We start from the raw sequence: 10,066 nt of genomic DNA, 5'->3' as shown, positions 1-10,066 counted from the left end.
CATCCAATTTTATGTCTTACAGGGCTTATACTGAGTTCAATAATATATAACATATTAATTCAATGTGAACCTAGAAACTTGCACCCACTCATGAAAGTAATGTACTCTTGCTCTGGAGTGTGTTACTGAATATGTTAAAGCCGTAGTGAAAAGCTTCTTCTAATCATGTAGTTATTAAAAATATTTTTTAATGATTAAAAAAATAATTCTGCAAAGCATAACAGTTTGCTCTTTAATAATTAGTACATGTGAAAAACATTACCATTGAAATCTACCTGATGACTTTATATCCATGCTCAGATGCCAAGGAGCTCAGTAAGTAACCGACTGTGACTAGTAACAATCTGATATACAGAGATTAGAAACGCATGTGCAAACATCTTAATGTCAATTGCATTAAAAATGATTTTTTCTGTATGAAACTCTGTATTTTAATAATGAAATGGGTTTTTTTAAAAGGTTAAAACCTCATTTAATTTTATGTCTTATAGGGTTTATACTGAGTACAATATTGTATAACTGTAATAATTCAACTGTAAACGTAAAAATGTACAGCCAATTTTGAAAGAGATGCATCCTACCTCAGAAAAATTTTATTGAATATGTCAATGCTGATGTAATGAAATGCTTCTTCTAAGTATGTGGTTTTTAAATAAATAATTAAAAAAATAACAGATTGATAAAAGCTAGAAAAAAATTATTATTTTCATGTGTTTGAATGTATTGCCTGCATGTGTGTAAGTGCATCTGTGTCATTCAATGCCCACAGAGGTCAGAAGAGAGCATCAAATTCCCTTGGAACCTGAATTAGGGATGGTTCTTAGCTGCATGTGGGTGCTGGGGATCAAACTGGGTCCTCTGCAAGAGCAGCTAGTGCTTTAACCACTGAGCCATCTCTCCAGCCCCAGTAGCTTGCTTTTTCTCTCTAATATCCCTGATTGCTTACAGAAGGACCTTTTTGACAGCAATATCTTTAGCATCTCCCACATAGCTCTAATTCAAAATTCTCTAACTGTATCTCAAACCCCAATACTGACATTTTGTGGGCTCAAAAAAGAGAGACTATAGAAAGATAAAATTACTGAAATAGGTTTCCCAGAGAGAACATTTGATTGGAGAGAATGTAAAAATTCGGTAAGTGCTTGAGAAGATGTGATCTAGAATGAAATAGAATGTTAAAATAAAGTCCCAAAGAACTTGAAAACAACCTCAAATTACTATCATATTTGGTCCAGGTAAACCTCTTTAAAACCACATAAAAGCCACATAAAATGTACTCAGAAGTGGATCATTCTTTTCCCTCCTCCTCTCCTCATCTTCATATTTTCATTTCTGGAAGAGGAGGCATGAGTTCTAGAGGCATGAAAGTGAAAAGAGAGTTGCATGACTTTATTTCAGCTATACGTTATAAATTAGGCTTAAACAAATGCTTGTCAGAGGATTTTTAAACATTGATGTCTGTAGATATGACTCATTAAATATCTACCACTAAACATTCTTTATACTGATGAATCGAATTGAATATTCAAATAATCTTGACAGTTAAATATCAGTGTATCTATTTTAAGGTTAAGTAAACAAAAGCTTAGAGAAACTGTATAACTTATCAAACCCATATAGATAGTGTAGATTAAAATTTAATTCTTTTGTCCCCAAGGCATACTTTTATCCCTTCAGAATTTTACTACTTTTCTTGATAAATAGAAGTAAACAAGGCTATTTCTTCTGAATAAAAGTACAATCATCCCCTTTATCCATGGAAAATATATTCCAAGACCTCCATTAGATACCAGAATCTATAGATGGCACAAAATGCTATATTACCATAAGTTTCCTACATATAAATAGCTATGAAAAAGTTTAATTTACATTTTAGGCACAGTAAGAGATAACTAATATTGACAGTAAGATGGAATGATTATAGCAATATAATGAAAACCATCTGAATGTGGTCTCTCTCTTAAAAGTCATGAAAAATATGAATATTTTTAACTACTGTTCACTGTAGCCTGCTGAAAAGGCAGAGCAAAACCATAAAAAATGGGGGACTTCCATACCCATTTACCAGATAATTAGGTGCTGGTAGTTTCATTTTGCCAATACATTGACATTAGTGTCAATGAGTAACAGACTTGGAAATCTCCATTCACAGGAATCTTTATTCTTTAATATGCACCCTCAAACTTTAGCATTACTTTTTTATGATAAACATCAATGAACTATATAATCCAGATGAAGAAAAATGAGGATACAAAAGCATTGTGAAAAAAGAATTCTACATTTTTGAAAGAATGAGAAAATGTTTCCCTTGAGAGATTACTCTTTCATGGTTATAACAGGTGGTATGTGAAACTTACTAAAGTGATGAATGATGAGTTTTTTTCCCATTAGTCTGTATTCAAATAACTAACCTAACTGAGATTAATAGTACAAATTTTGTTTGACCCACTTTATAATTTAAATAGAAATAATTTTGCTCTCAATGGAATATTGGTTCAATCCTTTAATCTCAGTAGTCAGAAGGCAGATTCAGATGGCTCTCTAAGTTTGAGGCCAACCTGGTCTACACAGTGAATACCAGGCCAGCTAGGGTTACACAATGAGACCCTGTCTCAAAAAAAAAGAAAAAAAAAGAAAGAAAAATCAAATAAGAAAATGCTCTTGATAACATATATTGCTACTATTTTTCTCTTTAGTCACCATGGCTTGTAGAGAAAGTCTTTATGAAGAAGAATGGGGAAAGAAAAATGGATACAAGAATGCTGTAAAAAAGAAAGCAGTGGCTTCTCCTGTCTTATTTAAGAATGGGAGTTCACTTTCACTTTTCTTCCTATCCAAGGATCACTTAGGAGATGCTGACTTCTAGACTTACTTGAAGGACTTGGTACTAGATCTAAATATAAATCTGTGCTCCAGCAGACTGGGAGTGAGAGACTGGCAACTTTGAGTCACCTGACATTCTAATTTCAGGTGCTCTCTTGGCATGTAAATCTTGCTCCATTGTACAAAGAGAAAACAGGAAATAGAAGTCTATCTCTGTTTGGACAAAATATCTAAAAATCAGCAACACAGTACTGGTTGCTGCCTTTATCCTAATTATAAAAGACAAACTGTTTTCAGCACTGAATGGAATAAAACAAAACAAGAGCTCTAATTCTGCTTTTAGCCTAAAGATGTAAGGAGCTTCACATATGTCCTTCCCATCCTTATGAGAAACAGAGAAGTTTAAAATCATTGACTTTTCCTAGACACATCATAACTATGATGTTTTCTGGCAAAACACCATTTCAAAGAAAAAAAGGGCAGGAAAATTCAGTTCTTAGAGGGGACTGCTTACCTGGACCAGGGGCCTCTGGAGCCATAGACTGGTAGGCACACTGGTAGGGTAATTTTGAGGAACTTCTGAAGCTTGAACATGGAACAGCCAAGAATATGGGGGTCTTATCCTAGAGAATTTTTTTAACTTAAAAAAAATCTTTATTGAGAATTTCATACATGCATATAAGGTGTTTTTGTTAAATTAACATAGTTATATAATATTGAACTCAGTATAAACATTGTCAGATATAAAGTTGAGTTTTTACCCTTTAAAGAAGATCTCCATTTCGTTTTTACATTCCTACATTTTTAATGCTACTAATGCTTAGATGTTTGTACATGTGTCTTTAATCTCTATGTAACTAATTATTACTAGTCTCAGTTGGTTACACTTGGATCCTTTGCAGTATAAGGTGTTTTGATCAAATCCCTGCCCACTCCCTCCCCTTCAACACCTCCCATATCTCCCCATCACTTTTTTCTGACAACTTCGTTTTCTTTTCCCTTTCTTTCTTCCTTTATTCTTTCTTTCTTTCTTTCTTTTTCTTTCTCTTTCTACAACCTTTCCCTCCCTCCCTCCATCCCTCCCTTCCTTCCTTTCTTTTCTTCCTTTCTTTCTCTTTCCTCCCTCCTTCCTTCCTCTCTTTCTTTCTTTCTTTCTTTCTTTCTTTCTTTCTTTCTTTCTTTTCTTTTAAATGGGGCTTTTTGCTATGCTAATATCACCCTCCCCCAAAGAGATAACCCTAAAATCTTTAAGGAATTAGATGAGTGCTCCCAAATACTTTAGACATTTTTGGCCTTTGGAACACAGTATGTTGCTAAGATGCCCAAGGGCATTTTGACTTTTAGGCAAGAAACTGGCTACTTTGTGGGGGGAGTCTTTTTTACCATAACTGCCTAGCCAGTTATTCCTCCTATTCTAATCACACCATCCTCTGAAGAGGTTACCCAAATTGCCAATAGTGAATCAGGATGCAGTCCACTCTGGCTTCTTCCATCCTAAACAGGGACTCGGGGTCAGGCAATTGGGGTACCCCATCAGTGAGTCTATCTAAAAGACTCCCAAATTGCATAACTCTTATCTGTAGGGAGAAAAGAAAGTATTTGACTGGTGAAAAGGGGATGTGAAGGAGAAGTAAATGCAAGAGTAGTTTTGTAATGCTACATAATGTAATGGAGGATTTTATCTCCAAGAACCTCACTTTCTGCCTATAATGAAGAAAATAAAATCCCTCTTAACTCTGGTAAGATTGAGAAATATTAGTCATTGTAGAATATGCTACTCTCCAAGAAAAGACCTTCACGTGTAAGCTTAGGATTGGCATTCTTCCCATGCTTACACCTTCAAACACCCCTATCTTACACATAGGGCCCAAAGCAGCTAAAGTTTACAGCACATGAAAAACACTTTAAAGGCTACAGGGTAGACACACAGGCCCAACAAAAAAGTGACATTTGATTATAAAATTATGACAGGCTGGGGCTCAAGAGATGGCTCAGTGGTTTAGAGCACTGGCTGCTCTTGCAGAGAATCAGGGTTTGGTTCCCAGCACCCACATGGTGGCTAACAGCTATCTGTAACTCCAGTTCCAGGGGATCTGATGCCTTCTTCTGACCACTGTGGTCACTGTAAAACATTGGTGCACTTAGATACATGTAGACAATAATCTCAAACACAGAAAATTAAAAAATAATAAACTTTAAAAAAATAGGAAGTGCTTTCCAAAACCCACACCTGACCATCAGACTAACAGAGCATTTAGTCAGCAGTAGGCTATAGCTGAAATTACTATAATACAGAGAACTTTTCTGAAGAACACTACATAATTCTCAGTGTCAGAAGATTGGTGCTTAGGACACATAAAACAGTAGATATTACACACAGCAATTCCTAACCAGATTAGAATAAATCATCACATTAATCATTTGAGGAACTTCATAGTGGCTTCCCAAAATTCCTTTACTACTTACATTCTTGCTTATTAATGAAAGCGGAATGTAGACTTTCTTTAATTTCTTCCAAAAGTGATTTATATGCTTAATATACATAGATACTTTACATATTTTAACACTATAATCTTTCAATTTTTTATTTCTGCAATTCTTTGGAGGCCTTTATACTATAGACTTTTTTATATAAAAAGATACTGGGGTCAGGCTTGGTGGCACATGCCTTTAATCCAAGCACTTGGGAGTCAGATGAAGGCAGATCTCTGTGAGATCAAGGCCAGTCTGATCTACATATGTACCTCCTGGCCACCTGGGGCTAGAAGGAGACTTTGTCTCAAAAAAAAAAAAACAAACAAGAAAGATTCCAGGGCATGGATAGTACATAAGAGGATTGGAACTACAGGGCTTTTCAAAAATGTATTTTTCTTGATTCTTTGGAGAATTTCATATAATGTATTTTACTCATATACAGATCCCCTCCCACATGACCACACCCATCTTACTATTCCCCTGGACTTCATGTCTTCTATTATTATTGTCTTTATTAAAGGCCTATGGAGTTTAATTTCTGTGCATTAAATGTTCTTGGCAGGGATATATCACCTGGAGCATAGGTAACATAAATGGTATTATACAATTAAAGAAAACTGACTTCCTCTCCTGATATTTATAATTTGCTAATAGTTCCTCAGTGAAGGCTAGAGATTCTTGCCAGTTTCCCTATCCATGCTAGGATTCTGTTTGGCTTAGGTTTGATAAGGTCTTTTTCATGCTGTCACAAGTGTGTGGATTCTTACATGCAATTGCCTTTTTGTGTCATCTACCACCGGTTCTTAACAATCTTTCCACCCTTTCTTCTATAATGATCCCCGAGCCTTGGGAGGAGGGTTTTACAAAAGTGTCCTATTTAGAGCCTAGCACTCCACATTGTCACTCTCTGCATGTTGAACAATTGTAGGTTTCTGTGCTAATCACCATTTGCTGCAAGAAGAACCTTCTCTGGTGAGAATTTTGAGAGGTGCATTAATCTATGTGTATATCAATAAGTCATTAGGAGTTTGTTCAATACAATATCCATTTAGTAGGATAATAGTATTATTTATCACCTATGGCCTGTGACCTATTTGGTCACAGGTTTCTGGTCCTGATAACAATGCCAGATATGAACTCCATCTTGTGAAGAAGGCCTTACATCTAATCAGGAAGTGACTGACTTTGAGTTTCTTCCTTTCTAAGGAAACATTGTTATGGGGATGCTGATTTCTGGAGGAAACATATTGTCTAAGTTATTTATGATGTTTGTGTTTATCCAATGGGACCTAGGCATCTGGAGATACATTGGCAGTGGTGTTTCTAGATATGACTTTCTGGTCTTGCTTTTATTTAGTGGTTGTTTGGATCTTCATATGAGTTATTCCAATTTCTCATCTTGTGGCCCAACTGAGTGGTGTTGGATGTTCAGTCTTAGTGCCATTCTATGTGAGTGTACTGCTGGGGTGTAAGAAGTAGTATCAGTTCAGCTCTGGATAGATAGGTGCAACTTCTGAGCCTAAAGTTCCAAGGAAGACTTCATGTGGTCCTGGAGCAGCATTGCGGTCAGGAGTCTTCCAGGTGAATTGAAAGACAAACAGGTCTGGGACAGGGGTGATTCCAATTCCACGGTAACCAAGAAAATGTGCATTTGACTTGTATTGTCTGGTCTAATGCCCAAGCTGATGCACAACCCCAGCTATGTCTGGGAGTATGGGAATGGCAGCAAGGGGAAGTGAAGTTCTGTAGAACTGACCAAGCTGGACCACTGCAAAGGTGGATTGACCTCAGCTATGCCTGGGAGCTGGTATGGCAGACAGGGAATTCTGGGGTTGGGAAACTCACATGTCTGACAGAACTCATGAGTCTTTGTGAGCGCATGTGAGATGGAGGGTATGCAACCTAAACCTAGGAACTGGGACAGCAGACAGGGAATCAGAACTTCAGGTTTTGAGTAAGTTTATTGTTCTTATTTACTGTCTGGGTCTAGTTTATGTTAGGAAAAGAACAAAAAGTTTCTTTCACTGAGCTCTGAGACTGAAATCTTGCTATGGTCTGTTTTCGGTAGACTAGATACCCTAATTATTAGTAGGAAAAATAGCTTTCCTTTGGGGAGAGTATTCATGCCACGATTTAAATAAAAGGCAATTTCAAAGTATCATATAAGCTTAATAGATAATTTTTGAACATGTGAAAGTCTGAGCAGTTTTCTGGCTGATACCCAAAATAGACTTCACATTTACTTCTCAATATTTTCATAATGGCGTAACATAGGGTACTGGCCATTAGGGTTATCAGTATGTATTTTTTTATTATTATTACACAGTACTAACACCAAAATCCGTAGATTTGAAAGGCAGGTTGAATAAATGCATATGTTTTGAACAACATGCATTAGACAGCTTCTTCTTGTTCCATTTTCTTCCCAAGTTTGTTGCTGGAAGTGGGTTTTAGAGATTATGTGATAATGTAAAAACTCAGTCATATGCTTTGCATATAAGATCTTTTATTTATATGAGCACAGCTCTCTGTGGAAGTTCCTTGAGTTAGGTACTTCTTAAACTTTAGATATTTCTCCCAATCTTCAAAAGTTGCTTTACCAAAATAAAGCCATCTTTCTCTGATATGGAAAATTCATTTTTCCTGGCTTTTAACATTTCATCTTAATTTAAAACCTGTTCTGTGTATACATGAGACTGTTGTCCAACATGACAGCTTTCAAATTGCAGAAGAGATGATGACATACATCCTGAGATGTAGACAGAACAGTAATTGTAACAATTGTCTCTTCCCCATTATCCCTTAGGGTCCAGACTATGCCTTTTCTGTGGGCAGAACCATCCAAGCAGCAATTTTTCATAAAATCTTCCCACTCTGAAAACTGGATGAATTGAGATGATTACCTGAATATGTTTAGAAAACATATTTAAAACAATTTTGTTGAGCTGAGACAAAAACACCAAATAATGCTGCCCTGGCTGTTCTCCTCTTCAACAGTGGCTAGTCTCAGTTTTTTCACACTGAGAGGATTTTACTATGATACCAGTCCTGTAAATGACAGTCATTTCACCACTTTTGGGCAATAACCGTTTAGCACAAAAGACTTTGTCTCATCTTAGACCATTTATAGCTCCATGGAGAACTTTCTGTTGATTACAAAGTGGAATTGTCTTCAATAAAAGTCTCAATGCCAGTGACTTTTCAGCACCAGGATTCTGACTACACTTTCCCATGGAGTATTAGGCAGATTCCATTGCTGCTTTAATCTTGACAAAACTGATTTTGTGGTGCTCATCTATTAAATGGGCCATTAAAAATTGTATGTGCTGAGGAACTGTATATGTATTGTTTAGTTTTCACATGGGATGCCACACCAACTGCATGCTTTGGAGACTAATGTGAACAGACTTTACATGTTAAAATGAGACTGATAGGAAAGTTCAGAATCAAACACAGTAAATGCTTTCCTCAGAATGCCAATCAGTGTTAGAAGAAACTAGTTTATTATATGAACTCAGCAACTAAAAAGTGGTTTTGACCCAGAGCAGACAATGGTAATTAGAACTAAAACTGGTGTCTTCTTCTAGGGAGCAAATACTCCCCAAATTTAAATCACTAAGTGTCAATTTAGAAACTATCCTCTGGACCTGGGCATAAACTGATAGGGCAGTAGACTAATCAAAATGAACCCGTTGTCTGGATAATATAGAGACAATCTGGATAACAGAGAGAACTTGAACTAGAGACACAAAATGAAAATATTTATACTGGACCCTGAAAAAATGATGAAATTTATGGGCCTGAAGCCATGAAGACACTGCATATTTTAGCAAGGCCATCCTTTGACTTCATAGGAAACCTCTCTCAACTCAGTACCTTTGAAATAATTCTTTTAACTAAATCAGTTAAGTCTCTAGAAGGATCCCTAACACACAGAAATAAATATCTAAATGTAAAGTTTGTGAAGAGTTTATATTGACTTTTAATAATGATGTCAAAATTAACAGTATAACATTAACTATAGTACTTACAGAAGCTAATATGTCAGTTGCTTTGGATATGCTCTGAATTAGGAATTATATTTTTCTTTATATATATAGTCTTTCTGAGACAGGGTCTCCCTATATCCCCAGCTGGCCTGGATCACTATGTACAGACCAGGCAGGCCTCAATGTCACAGAGATCTGCCTGCCTCTGCCTTTGGAGTGCTAGGATTAAAAGAATGTACCATCATGCCCAGATATGAAATATTTTTTACACTATGTGAAACATAACCTGTGATAAGCTAAGGCCATATTTCAAATTAGAAAATTATTAGATCAAAATAAAATAGGTAAGTAAATTGTAAAGAGAAAATGAAATATGAATATCTCACATATATAAAGCTATGATAGGGCTATATGAAGACACATTGGTCACATGGAAATCAATAAGTCAGCTGAACTAATTGAAGTAGAGATAAGAATGACATTCATTAAGATTGGGGCTTGAGAAGAACAGAAGGGTATGGTCTAAGTGTACAAGGTTACAGTTAGGTGGAACCAGTGTATGTACTGACATTGAAAGGATATGTTAATTACTGTTATTCAGTCAGTCCACACTGAATACACATATCTCAACAGCCATATGTCCTCAAAATTAATGTGATTGCAAATTATATAACACATTTAAATATAAAAGTATTGAATAAATAATAGCTGAACACTCTAGCTAAAAAACTGAAATGATCAAATTGGGTAAAATAAGACTCAATTAGATCCTAAGACAG

This window comes from Nannospalax galili, unplaced genomic scaffold (assembly GCF_000622305.1).
Source record: "Nannospalax galili isolate Female #2095 unplaced genomic scaffold, S.galili_v1.0 scaffold85, whole genome shotgun sequence".
Classification (NCBI taxonomy): Eukaryota; Metazoa; Chordata; class Mammalia; order Rodentia; family Spalacidae; genus Nannospalax; species Nannospalax galili.
The sequence above is the reverse complement of the archived record's forward strand: the minus strand, read 5'-3'. Positions refer to the sequence as shown.